This window comes from Crocuta crocuta, unplaced genomic scaffold, assembly GCF_008692635.1.
Source record: "Crocuta crocuta isolate KB4526 unplaced genomic scaffold, BGI_CrCroc_1.0 scaffold811, whole genome shotgun sequence".
NCBI classification, from domain to species: domain Eukaryota; kingdom Metazoa; phylum Chordata; class Mammalia; order Carnivora; family Hyaenidae; genus Crocuta; species Crocuta crocuta.
In genome coordinates this window covers 612,981-627,802 of record NW_027530352.1, presented here as the reverse complement: position 1 = coordinate 627,802, position 14,822 = coordinate 612,981, and positions in this window count along the sequence as shown.

Sequence of the window (14,822 nt, the reverse complement as noted above, 5' to 3'; positions counted from 1 at the left end):
GAAATAGGCTCCAGGCTCTGAGCAGGCAGTCAGCACAGAGCCCGACGCGGGGCTCGAACCCACGAACCGCGAGATCATGACCTAAGCGAAAGTTGGACGCTTAACCGACTAAACCACCCAGGCGCCCCATCAGCAATGCAGAATCTTGATGAGTAGGTCACTGGACCTCCCCTCACTATCAGTTGGTTCCCTGATTTATACATCAGAAGCACGAAAATTTGATTACTGTGATTCAGTTGTCTAATATGATCACTCAGTTGAATCAATTAAAACACATTATCCTACATGCACATCTGATGTCCAGATCTCAAGTCATTAGGACACCAGCTACTCAGATTTGCTCCCAACTTCCTGGCCACAGGGTAGAGGCCAGAAGGCAGAGAAACAAGATTCTTGTTCTTCTCCAGATTCTTGTAATTCATGTTGACAAAAGTTATCCAAAACTGAAAAACAAGGCAAAAACGTTTCTTCAGGTCCTTCCAAGCTGTATTAGAAAGTTGTCTAAGTTCATTTGCCGGTCGTTCGATGCCCTAAGACAATGCTGCACAAGCCGATAGGATGTGGGTCACATATGTAATTTGAAGTTTCTTAGTAGTCACATTGACAAAAGTAAAAAGAAACAGGTGAATTTAATTTTAATAATATGTCCTACTTCAATCAATGTATCCAAACTATTACCACTTCAACAGGTAATCAATATTTTTTAAAATATGATAGTTTATATTCCTTTTTTTTCCAAATCGCAAGTCTTCCAAATCTAGTATATTTTTCGTTCTCAGAACATTTCATTTCAGACCAGCCACCTCACAGGTGCTCCCTGGCCCCAGAAGACCAAGAGCTACCATTCTGGACAGCACGGCTTTGGCGAGGGTAACTCTGACTTCATATTTACTCTTTGATTACGCCCATCGTATGTAAAATTAAACGTTCACATAAAGAGGATTGATACATTCATAAGGGTTTTGCCCAGTAGAGAGACACATGAACTCTTTTCAGTAGAAAAGCCAACCCTAAAAATGATGATTGTATTGCCTAATAGAACATTAAGCAATGTAGTACTCTTCAGCCTTCCAGCCTTTCTTCTCCTGACTAAAGGCATCTTCATTCTCCCATTTCCTGCTTTGACCTGTTGCTGTCCGGCTTGCTCCTCCTTAATGACTTCTATCATTCTCTGACCCAGGCATGAGCTCGCTGTAAACAGTACTTTATGAGACATGTGTTTTTAACTTCTTGAAAATCATACATTGACACTTGGTTAATTGGTTTGTTCCACTCACTCTAAAACAGAACCTTTAGAAACCATCCTAAAAATCCAGAGAGACAAACCTTTGTGACTGTCAACCTTAAAGTGACCTTAGATCTGGCAGGTGCGTCATGGGGTCTCGGGCTTTGAGATAAGAGTGAACAAGCCCGTGAGCAACCAAAAGCCTATTAAAATTCAGGTTAAGGGTGTGGTCTTCCCACTCAAAACTTATGGCCTCGAGGGAGCCAACAATAAACCGAGGACAGAAATAGTGCGATGCAATCCATTGCGTATTCTTGTATCTGCGCACAGTCTGAGTATCATGGATTGGCTGCTTTCATTTCACGCGCTTCAGTCTGGAAAGCTGGTAGAACAGAGGTAATTACGCGGAGCCGAATGTCCATCCAGAAGGCTGCAGTGGGAGCTGGACGCAGCGTGTGGGGGAGAGGGACCTGGGCAGCGACAAGTCCAGAAGGGCAGTGAGGGGCGGTTCCTGGAGCAGGTGCACGGCTCCTCCCTCTGCTAGGCCAGGGGACGGTTCTGTCTGCTTTTGAAGGTAGCTAACCTGATATTAATGAACCTTGTTAGAGGCCCCAACCGGGAGTGACTAAAACCTCCTCTTTCCTGACTCACACGGGATGAGGCTCTAATAATAGCAGCTGCCTTTACTGGCCTGTCTGCCCAGGAGTGTTAGTGCCTCGGTCCACCCTTGAGGTTGATAATATAGGGCAGCCTGAGAAAAAATATGCAGGAAAGAGCTTCGGGAGAGTGGAGCTTAAAGAAAAGGCTGTAGGCCCTCCAGTCCGTGTGCTTGCTTTAGCCCCACAAACCGTTCCTGTAAATAACCCAGTCTCAGCAGGCAAAGGGCCAACAGGGGAATCAGGCCTGAGCCAAAATGTTTCCCCCACCAGCCCACCGGGCACCTTAAGGGCTGAGACCACAGTGTCTGTGTTTATTCTCTGACACATCCTTCATCTTGGGGGAAAACCAAGAACATAATCGTAAAGCACGTAGTAGGTGCTTAATAAATACATCGGGAATATCACAAATGGAACGATACATTCCCAAATGTATTTACCTGACATTCTGGAATTGCTCTTAGAACCACATAAGCGACACGGGAAACTAGGTCATTAATAGCCACCTTACTCCTTAGCGTGTTTTCAAGTGACTGTAAACTGTTTCAAAAGTCAAACCTACCCTCAAGAGGATTTCTCAATAGTGAGATGAGATACGTTTTTATGGCCTCCCAGTCTAGGCCTCGAAGGAAGGCAATTATAATGCCCAACATGCAGACGTAGTTTGGGCAATAGCCTTAATCAGAATGAGGATATGGCCTTACTCAGTGACTCTTTCAGAGGAACCATGGACATACAAGTTTCGATAGATTTGTTAGGACGTGTTACTGCCTTTTTACTCCGGGCCTGTCACGATGCCATGCATGAGCTCATGCACACACACAGGGCACTTGTTAAGCAGGACACCGGAAGATATCAGAAAAGCAGAGACCAGCCCAGCAAAGTGTCTTCTCTCAGGGAACTGTAACTGGTGAGGTGTGAGAGACAAGCATAATTACCATGCTGTGTGATGAATCTGATAGGACAGACCCTAACCACTAAGAAAACAGAAGAATAAAAGAATTCAAATGTTAGTGTGCTGGTTACACCTTCGCCTTCAAGCCCTTACCAATCCTGCTGGGAAAATAAGACATTCGATTTCAGCCTCAAGCAGTGGTTCTCAAACTTAGAATCCAGGACCCCTGTACACTCTTAAAAATTAGTAGAGTGCCCCACAAATTTCATTAACGAAGGTCACAAATATAGACATATTAACTACTTTAGAAATTAAAACAGAGGATTAAATTGATCATGTATATCTATATGTACTTGATAGTATTGATTAAATACGAAATTAATTTTATTTATTTACAGTTATACATAATTAACATATAGCATATATTTCATATTCATTTACATTATATACTATAGGCTTGTGTACATAATGTACAGTATAAGATACCACATATGATATTGTTATACATTGCAATTGACATATTATATCGTGTATGTAAATGATGGAAGGTCAACTCAAGAAATTTCCTCATTCTCTAGCCAGATGGAAATCCTGGGAGCCCCAGGACTTGCCAAGACTTGCCAACCTGAGACTTGCCAAGCTGCTGCAGGTAGAGAAGACAGCTGAGCTCACGGTGGAAAAGGTTGGGAAGGCAGTTTTGAGAGATGTGTGTGGCTTCTAATTCCAGTTCCTCCGTGCATCAGCTGGGTGACCCTGCTACTTTCTCAGGCTTTCCCAGCTTTCATCTTCTGCTCCGTAACATGGAATGGCACCTCCCTCAAGGAGTACAGTGAGAATTAAATTAGGTAACATTCATATAGTTCCTGAGACTGGACTGAACACACAGTTGCCTCTGACTTGAAGTTTATTTCCATTAGATCTGTCTATCGTGGGATTCCTCTGTTTGGGGGAGACTCTGAGAAAGTTGGTATTCTCCTTAACTTGGAGGGGGGTGAGAATAGACCATCCAAGAAGCTTGTTCACTCTTTCCAATTCTGTGTGCCTCTCCTGGAAGCCTCTAGAACGTCACACGACCTGTGTACAATCTCAAGAAAGACTTTGAGATTCTAACAAGAAGAAATGAAGCTGGACCACGGAGAAAGGAGGTATGTGTAGGTGTGTGTGTGCATGAGTGTGTGTGTGCACACATACAATCATGAGTGTGTGTGTTAGGTGAGCATAACCGAGGACCATCACTGTCATTCAGAATCTACCCCCACACTGCTGTTCTTGGAGCTCACTCCTGGCCTGAAACTCCACGGGAAAAGGTTATGATGACACCTAGTCAGCCAGTCCCTGCCTTCTGCATCTCTGGTGCACGCACACTTTCCAGGGCAGGCAGATCTGGCTATCAGGGAAGACTGTGTGTTGCCAGTACATTAGAGAGACCAAGGTACTCCGTCACCCTGAATTTGTTACTACTAAACTCACCTAAACGTGCTTAAGTTCAACAGAAATCCTTGATGGGGCCAAATTCTTACTACATTAGCTTACCTACAGATTTGCAGCTATGCTTCAGGTAATACATAGATTTCTTATACTTTTCATGGTGAATGGGAGTGGCACTTATATTTCCTCTTAATTTTAGAAAATAATCCAAGAAAAATACAGACGTGACATAGTACATTTATCAAAACGACCACCCCCAGAAGGTGGAATGCCTGGGTTCAAGTTCAACTTTGCCATAGGACAAGGTAATTCATTTCTCTATGTTGCAGTTTTCTCATCTATAAATGCCAATAATAGTACCTGATTCATAGGTTTATGAGAATTAATGAGTTAATATTTATGTAGTTTGTAGAATAAATAGTACTTGCCATATAAGTACAAAAGTTTCCGTATACATATTCGATAAAATTATTTGTAAGAGCATATATGTATTATTATAGCCACAATATGGCACCATCCTTCAACTTTGGTTTAAGAGTGTCAGCAATACTAGGGCCGCCTGGGTGGCTCAGTCGGTTAAGTGTCCGACTTCAGCTCAGGTCACGATCTCATGGTTTGTGAGTTTGAGCCCCATGTCGGCCTCTGTGCTGACAGCTCGGAGCCTGGAGCCTGCTTCGGATTCTGGGTCTCCTCTGTCTTTTCTCCCCTGTGTCAGTCTCACTCTGTTTCTCAAAAATGAATAAACGTTAAAAATTTAAAAAAAATTTAAAGAGTGTCAATAATACTAATAAACAGCTAACCGAACACTTTCTATGGACCAGGCATTCTATGCACTGTTTTCCTTCCATCTTCCCACCGTCCTATACGCCCTTTACAATCATTATCACTTATTTCATCAATAAGAAAAATTGAAATTGAGAGTTCAGATTTCTCCTGGGGCAGCCCTTGAAGGCCGATTACAATCTATGAACCTAAACACACACACACAGATACCAATCTAACTACAGTTGAAATAAGACATATTTTTAATCTATGAGGTGCATAGATGTAAAATAAACCCCAGACATTAAGTACTTACTAATCTTTTCAGTGAATTTTAGGTAGAAAGCGTTTTCACACGTGTGAGTACATCCTGTTTGGACCTCACACCTTTCATGGCAGAATCAACTACAATACGTCATGCTGTTTGCTTTGATTGACACTAGGTGGCGCTCCTAACATACAAACGCTTATTTTAGAGGCTAGTATGTTCCAATTCCTCCAGGCCTTTATGTAATTATTAACATTTAATTACACTTAACAGTTCTCTGTCTCTTTTGGTGAACAGAAATTGCTATGCCGACTTGACAGATGGTGATCCGGGGCCCATGGGAAGCCGTAAGACCGCAGTAGGTCCACAGGCAGCAAAGAGCATGAGAGGAACAAATTTGAGTGACTACTGAGACTCTTGTTTAAATGATGTAGGAGGGACACCTGAGTGGCTCAGTCGGCTAAGCGTCCTACTTCGGCTCAGATCATGATCTCATGGTTCGTGGGTTTGAGCCCTGCATTGGGCTCTGTGCTGACAGCTAGCTCAGAGCCTGGCTTCCGATTCTTTATCTCCCTCTCTCTGACCCTCCCCTGCTCACACTGTCTCTATCTCTCTCTCAAAAATAAATAAAATATTTTTAAAAAATAAATGACACAGGAAAATCACGCTGGATAATTCATTCACTGCACAAAGAATTCATCAGCACCTTTGATCAGCCCAGCACTGTGCTGGGCTCAGACAATAAGAGAGTAAGTAAGGTATGCTCTCCCCTTATGGTGGGGTTTGGAGGGGAGATTAGGAAATAGAGGGTCAGGGTTGGTAGAAAAGGGTCAGAGAGGGGCTGAAAAGGGAGAGCCATTGATTTTACCTTGGGGAGGAGGTCAGACATTGAATCTCACAAGGGCAACTTTTAAAATACTCAATTACTTTCTTTTCATTTTCCAAGTACAATGACCACAGAGAGAAGGGCAAATAAAAACACTGTTGTGCAAAGGTGGTGACACTGAAATTGGCTCTCCTCCTGCTTAGTCGGGAACACAATTGTGAGATTTCTGGTTAAGTATATCAGTTATGACCATGGGGATAGTCACAATAAGTGTAATAATAAATGTCCTCAGCAGTACAGTGTTCTAGGGTTTTGTGACGTGGCAGTGTGCCCAAGATCAATCTGGTGCCTTGACTGTAACACACGCACCTAAGACAAAGCCCCCAAAGTGTCCTGCCCTGAAGTGTAGGTTTATGAAAGTGCAAAGGAGGACCCTACTGCCACATTGTTTTCTCATCTGTGAAATGCAAAGCATTAATGAATTTCAAAACACCCATTTGCTAACTGGTAATTATAAAAGAGTTTTTGATAAAGAAGGGACTATAAAGTTTTTTGTTTTTTTTTTAACTTTTGAAGTTTCCAGGGCTAGCTGAATCGTTGAAGGGCAACGGTTTAATACACAGGTTTGCTTTGACCAACCCTTTCCAGCCCAAAGGCATTTCCAATGCAGGATGCTGTTTGCGCTATTAGGCACTAGATGGCGCCCCAGATCTGAATGGCCCGTGGCTGGATGGCTGACTCCCAGGTTGCCTGCCTGGCAAAGTCATCAATCATTAACCTTGGCCTGACATTGTATCACCCAGAAGATTTCACCCCTCATTCATATACAGTCCTGTGGCGGACAGAAGTGATTAGGACTCACAAATGACGATGACAGTACTGAGAAGCAGTGAGACAGGAATGGACGCAGAGGAGTCAAGGAGAGGCTGGCGGCCAGGACCTTCCGGGTCAGAACTCTTCCTAAAAAGCAGTACCTGGTCCTGGACAAGAAACCCACGTTGCCTAACTCACTCACTTCCCCAGCTATTCCTCAGCAGGAGAAATCCAGATAGCGGCTCTCATGGCGCCTGCAGTTAGAATAAAGAAGACGCAAAGGAAGAGAAGGGGGGGGGAGAGGCTTTATACGGACACCAGCCTTATTGGGTTAGGCCCCACCGTAGTGAGCTCCAGAAGACCCTCTCTCCAAATAAGGTTGCCTTCAGAGGTGCTAGGAATTAAGACTCAAACATAGTTTTTTTTGGACTGGCCACGATTCGGTTCATAACAATAACTCTACACCTATGAAAGAAAGAAAGGCTTGCATAGAGTGTATTCCAGCGGAAGAGACACTGAGAATAACCTCGGCCACTTAGGCAATAGCCATGCGGTGGATGGCAGAGACGTTTATTTCCTGAGACGGGGGATGCAGATGTGATTGGAGGGTAAAGAGGAAATTAAGATTCCAGTTTCTTTAGTCACTCTGCCAATCTCTGTTTTCAGTTTAGGTATTTAGACCATTTACATTTAAGGTGGGTTTTGACAATGGAGTATCTAAGTCTGCCATTTTATTATTTGTTTTCTGTTTTTCCTTTCTGTGGGCTATTCGAACAGTTATTTTTATAATTCCATCTTGATTTATTTGTAATATTTTTGAGTCTGTTGCTATGTACAGTTTTGTCACTGGTTACTCTCGAGTCTTACAATGCATAGGCTTTCCAGAGAACTGAGTTTTAATCCTCCAGTTAATCATGGACACTGCATTTCCATTTAGGCCTCTTTATCCCCTCTATTTTAAAATATTGNAATGCATAGGCTTTCCAGAGAACTGAGTTTTAATCCTCCAGTTAATCATGGACACTGCATTTCCATTTAGGCCTCTTTATCCCCTCTATTTTAAAATATTGTCTTGAGGGGCGCCTGGGTGGCTTAGTCGGTTGAGCGTCCGACTTTCACTTAGGTCATGATCTCGCGGTTCGTGGGTTCGAGCCCCGCGTCGGGCTCTGTGCTGACTGCCAGCTCAGAGCCTGGAGCCTGTTTCAGTCTGTGACTCCCTCTCTCTCTGACCCTCCCCTGCTCACGCTGTGTCTCTCTCTCTCCTAGAAATAAATAAAAACATTTTTAANAGTTTTTGATAAAGAAGGGACTATAAAGTTTTTTGTTTTTTTTTTAACTTTTGAAGTTTCCAGGGCTAGCTGAATCGTTGAAGGGCAACGGTTTAATACACAGGTTTGCTTTGACCAACCCTTTCCAGCCCAAAGGCATTTCCAATGCAGGATGCTGTTTGCGCTATTAGGCACTAGATGGCGCCCCAGATCTGAATGGCCCGTGGCTGGATGGCTGACTCCCAGGTTGCCTGCCTGGCAAAGTCATCAATCATTAACCTTGGCCTGACATTGTATCACCCAGAAGATTTCACCCCTCATTCATATACAGTCCTGTGGCGGACAGAAGTGATTAGGACTCACAAATGACGATGACAGTACTGAGAAGCAGTGAGACAGGAATGGACGCAGAGGAGTCAAGGAGAGGCTGGCGGCCAGGACCTTCCGGGTCAGAACTCTTCCTAAAAAGCAGTACCTGGTCCTGGACAAGAAACCCACGTTGCCTAACTCACTCACTTCCCCAGCTATTCCTCAGCAGGAGAAATCCAGATAGCGGCTCTCATGGCGCCTGCAGTTAGAATAAAGAAGACGCAAAGGAAGAGAAGGGGGGGGGAGAGGCTTTATACGGACACCAGCCTTATTGGGTTAGGCCCCACCGTAGTGAGCTCCAGAAGACCCTCTCTCCAAATAAGGTTGCCTTCAGAGGTGCTAGGAATTAAGACTCAAACATAGTTTTTTTTGGACTGGCCACGATTCGGTTCATAACAATAACTCTACACCTATGAAAGAAAGAAAGGCTTGCATAGAGTGTATTCCAGCGGAAGAGACACTGAGAATAACCTCGGCCACTTAGGCAATAGCCATGCGGTGGATGGCAGAGACGTTTATTTCCTGAGACGGGGGATGCAGATGTGATTGGAGGGTAAAGAGGAAATTAAGATTCCAGTTTCTTTAGTCACTCTGCCAATCTCTGTTTTCAGTTTAGGTATTTAGACCATTTACATTTAAGGTGGGTTTTGACAATGGAGTATCTAAGTCTGCCATTTTATTATTTGTTTTCTGTTTTTCCTTTCTGTGGGCTATTCGAACAGTTATTTTTATAATTCCATCTTGATTTATTTGTAATATTTTTGAGTCTGTTGCTATGTACAGTTTTGTCACTGGTTACTCTCGAGTCTTACAATGCATAGGCTTTCCAGAGAACTGAGTTTTAATCCTCCAGTTAATCATGGACACTGCATTTCCATTTAGGCCTCTTTATCCCCTCTATTTTAAAATATTGTCTTGAGGGGCGCCTGGGTGGCTNGTGGCTTAGTCGGTTAAGCGTCCGACTTTCGCTTAGGTCATGATCTCGCGGTTCGTGGGTTCGAGCCCCGCGTCGGGCTCTGTGCTTACTGCCAGCTCAGAGCCTGGAGCCTGTTTCAGTCTGTGACTCCCTCTCTCTCTGACCCTCCCCTGCTCACGCTGTGTCTCTCTCTCTCCTAGAAATAAATAAAAACATTTTTAAAAATTTAAAAAAACTATTAAAAAAATAAAATAAAATAAATAAAAATTAAAAAAAATAAAATATTGTCTTGAGTATCCAACTATTACCTTTTCTGTATTGATCACCAAATGTGATTTAGAAAACTCATGAGGAAGACGAGCTATTGTGTTTACCCGTGTTTCTGGTCTTGCCATTATTAGTTTTTCTTTAGGGATCTCTAAGATCCCTTCTCTCATTTCTTTTCTGTTTCAAGAAATTTCTTTAGTCATTCTTTAAAGATAAATCTGCTGGCAAAAAATTCTTTTAGTTTCCCTGCTCCCTTGAATGCCTGTATTTCCCCTTCATTCCTGAAGGTAGTTTTCCGTAAAGGGCATAGAATTTTTAGTTAACAATTCTGTTTCAATACCCCGGAAGTGAGTGCCATGTCCTTCTGGCCTCAGCTGCTTCAGATGAGCAGTCCTCTGTCACCCGACTTGTTCCCATACAGCTTGTTTCTTTCTGACCGCTTTTAAGATTTTTCAACTTGCCCGCAGTTTCTAGAATCTTCATTACAAGGCAACTGCCATGAGTCTCTTTGGTCATATTTTGTTTGGAGTTGACGCAGTTTATATTTTTTCACCACATTTTGAAATTTTTGGACATTATCTCTTCAAATACTCTGTCAGCCCCACTCTCCTCCTCTCGTCCTGGAATTCTGATGATATGAAGGTCGGGTCATTTGCGTAGTGCCTCTCAAAGTGGCCGCAGTAAACATACTCATTAACAGACCCCAAGGTACAGGCTGTCTAGGACATATAAAAATAAAAAGCAAAAGCATATGAGTTACACTTACTAGAAGCCTCGGTGCTCTGTCTTACTTAGAAATCTATCTAGTATCCAAGGATCATTCATCAATCAACCCATGTGAACAGCAGTGCGAGGTTCTGAGACACCTTAAGATCTGCCCGGATTATCTGAGGGGAGAGCAGAGACTCCCTCCTTTCGCACGCCAGTTAGAGAGTTTTGAGTTGTCTGCTCAAGCCTACTCTTCCATAAACCCTCCTGAATTTTAGTGTATTTTTTCAGACTATGAGTCATTTGGGAATATCTATACTGCGTTGTGAGAGTAGCTCTGTGGCGGGTCCTCCACAAAGCGTTAGGATTATCAGGAAGGGACGGTCTCAGGTAGAGACAGATCTAGTGACGGTGGAATGTGTCCTCTAATGTTCATATGCGCCAGGTGCCCAGGGAACATAGAGGGCGAGGAATTCTTTCTAAGTGGGTTTCAGTTGGCTTCATGATCTAATCGTGAACATTCATTCACTCACTCACTCACTCATCTATTTAATCCACGCATGTTTATTGAGTGAATACCTAAACCAGGCAACAGTGCTAAACAATATAGAACGAGATCATTGAAAGAGAAAAAAGAGAGAGGACCAAGCATTCTTGGCCTGGAAAGCGACCATTCCTGTGGACAATGTTTGAAGGGGGGGAGGGGAGCTGTCAGGGGCAGGCAGGGTGTGGGGGACCAGGTGAAAGGGCACCCAAAAGGGACCAATACATGCTTTCTTGTGTGAATGTATAGAGAAACACAGGGAATAAAGAAAGCTTTTCAAACAAATCCAGGCGATCCTAGGAATGCTTCCTAGGTTTATACCACCTGCTTCAGAGGAAGACCAAAAAACAATCAGGAAAAAGGTGGAATAAAAATCAGCTCCTGTTGGATCCAGCATGATTTCTCTCTAACGATTCTATTGATGTCATTAAGACAAAAATTATTCATCTCTGTGGGTTCATAGAGTTATGCACCTCTGTGACCTTGGGCAAGACCCTCAACTCCCCATCTGCAAGTAGGGATAACATATTTTTAAGAAGATGTTGAGAATAAGTATTCCCATACGTAAATAGCCTAGCAGGATCCTTAGCCCAGGGCTAGCTCTCTGCAAATTGTGTTTCATTTTCCTTTTCTCTCCTTGGGTAACAAGCAGGACTTGGACAATCTGAAATCACTGTTCAGGAGGTCAGTTCTGAAATGACAGGGTCGCAGGGCTGATTCCTTCTGAGCAGTGCGAGGGCAAGTCTGGTCCAGGTCCCTCTTCTGGCTGCCAGCCTGTCCCCGAGGGGTCCTGGGTCTTCACGTCCTCCCTGCGAGCTTCTCTGTGTCAGAACCTGTCCTACTGGATGAGGTCCCATCCTAATGGCCTCAGCTTAGTTGGATCATTTGCAAAAAAAAAAAAAAGTTTATTTTCAAATAAGGTCACATGCACGGGTACTGGGGGTTCGGACTTGAGCAATTCTAGTGGGCGACACATTTCAACCCATAACACCTGGCATCCACAAGACTTTCCAGAGATGTGAAGGCCGAGGCTGGGACACTAGCCGAGGGCCGAGGCCAGCCTGGACGTGGGCGCTGGGTCTTGTGGAGTAAGCCAGGCCCTCAGTAACGAGGGCCGAGGGCCCGTTCTCCATCCCACCCCTGCTCCTCGGAACCCCCTTCAATATACGTGATCGGCCATGGGACCCCTGGGCAGGAAACAGCGTCACGGTGCCCAGCCCTGGGTTTCTTCCTCTTGCTCCCATACTGGGCTTGCTCAGACGTCCGGAAGGCCAGCGCTCAGTCCACAGAGGGTCCTGGCCTTGCACGGATGGAGCTTGTCAGTGCTGGATGAATGTGACTGTCCCCTGGGGAGAAGCCACATACCCTCCATGAACACGGAGGCCACAGTGGGGACTCCATTACACGCAGAGTAAGGATGAGGAGGTCACGGCTGGCAGCCCCGGGTGGGTCTGGCTTATTCGTCTGAGCAGATGGTTGAGACAAAGGACCCGGAATCTCGCACCCAGCTGAGGTGAGATTCTCCTCTTTCTCTCTGTTGGCCCCTCTCCCCTGCTCACGTGCTCGCTCGCTCTCAAAATAAATAAATAAACTTTCCAAAAAGTAAACTGGCAAAGGATCTGAGTAGACATTTTTCAAAGAAGGTTTACAGATGCAGATAAGCAAGTGAAAAAAGACATTCGCTATCGCTAGCCATCAGGGAAATGCAAATCCAGAGCACCATGAGGCACCCCTTCTCATGGACCAGGATGGCTGGAATTGTCAAGATGAACGAGCAGAAGTCCCAGCAAAGATGGGGACAAATCAGATGCTCGTTGCCTGCTGATGGGAGGGCAAAGTCACGTGGTTGCTTTGTAAACCAGTCTGGGCGTTCGTCAAAAGGTTAATTAAACAGAGTCACCATATGACCCCGTAATTCTACTCCTAGGTGTCTGCCCAAAAGAAATGAAAATAGAAGTCCACACAAAAACTGGTACACGGGGCACCTGGGTGGCTCAGTCAGTTAAGCGTCTGACTTCGGCTCAGGTCATGATCTCATGGTTCGTGGGTTCGAGCCCCACATCAGGCTCTGTGCTGACAGCTAGCTCAGAGCCTGGAGCCTGCTTCAGATTCTGTGACTCCCTCTCTCTCTGACCCTCCCCTGCTTACGCTGTCTCTCTCTCTCTCAGAAATAAATAAAACATTTTTAAAAAATTCAAAAACTGGTACACGGATGTTCAGAGCACTATTATTCCTCACAGACAAAAAGCTAAAATAATTCAAGGTTCCATCAATTGATGAATGGATAAATCAAATGTGGTGTGATGGAATATTATCTGCTCATGAAAAAGGTGCACGAAACCATTATGCTACATAAAAGAAGCCAGGGGAGTGCCTGGGGGGCTCAGGCAGTTGGGCATTGGGCTCTTGGCTTCCGCTCAGGTCATGATCTCACAGTTTCATGAGTTCGAGTCCCACGTAGGGCTCCGCGCTGGCTAGGCAGAGCCTGCTTGGGACTCTCTCTCCCTCCCTCTCTCTCGACCCCTCCCCCACTCACGCTGTCTCTGTCTCTCTCAAAATAAATAAACGTTTTAAAAAGTAATAAATAAATAAATAAATAATAAATAAAAGAAGCCAGTCGTGAAGAANAATTGTCTGGGGTGGGGTGGGGTGGGGGCATGGTGAGGTTTGGGGGTGATGTCTAAGAGGTACAAGGTTTCTCTGCCGAGAGGAGGAAAAAAATGTTCTAAACTGTGGTAATGGTTACATGGCTTTTGAGAATACTAAAACCCACTGGGGCGCCTGGGTGGCTTAGTCGGTTAAGCATCCGACTTTCGCTTAGGTCATGATCTCGCGGTTCGTGGGTTCGAGCCCCGCGTCGGGCTCTGTGCTGACTGCCAGCTCAGAGCCTGCAGCCTGTTTCAGTCTGTGACTCCCTCTCTCTCTGACCCTCCCCTGCTCACGCTGTCTCTCTCTCTCCTAGAAATAAATAAAACATTAAAAAAAAAAAGTTGTGAGAATACTAAAACCCACTGAGTTTTATACCTTAGCTGGATGAATCATACAGTATGTGAATTAAATCTTGATAATAAAGCTGTTACCAAGGGGGGAAAAACAATATCACAATCACCCCCCAATTGTACTCATCAACAGTATTCAACATTTTCCCAGTTGCATTTCATATCCCCCTACAGGCAGGCCCTAATTTCCAAGTTTGATTTTTTTTTCTTGGTTGGTCAAAATCTGCATACATGATTAAAAACAGTATTGCTTATTGGATTTATTAGATATATAAAGGTTATAGGAAAAATACATGTATTGAATTTGTTAGTATGTTTTGAAATATCTAAAGCACTAGTTCCCAAACTTTGTGTGCGGGGGCAGCTTTTAAAATCCTGGCGCCAATTAAATCGGTATCTGAGGGTAAAAACAGAGCATCAGTGGTTTTAATGATATTCCAGGCGATTCCAAGGTGTTATAAAGTTTGTGACATTTAGCTTAATTATATAAATTGTAAAGATGTTTCAGTGGGGATCTAACTTATTAATCTTATGATTTCATTAATTCTAATTTGGAACGAAAATGAAAGGTTTGCACAAAGTCGTTTTTCTAAGCCCAATAACGAGATTGACCCAAATTGAACTTACGAAAAAAATGTTGAAAATGTATCCCTGAATTTTTAAATTACTTGCTATTGAAATACTGCCTAGGAGAAACTTGTTTAGATCCGAAACTTGTCAAATACGTTTTCCCGAGTCAGCAACACCCCGAGGACTGAACACCGGGAGGGCACCGCGGGGTCACCGAGCGTTTCACAAGTGTTCGCGGCCGCAGGACAGTTCCAGTTCGGGAGACCCGTTTCCTTCTGCCCACGGCCCGGAAAAGGATCGTACTGGCC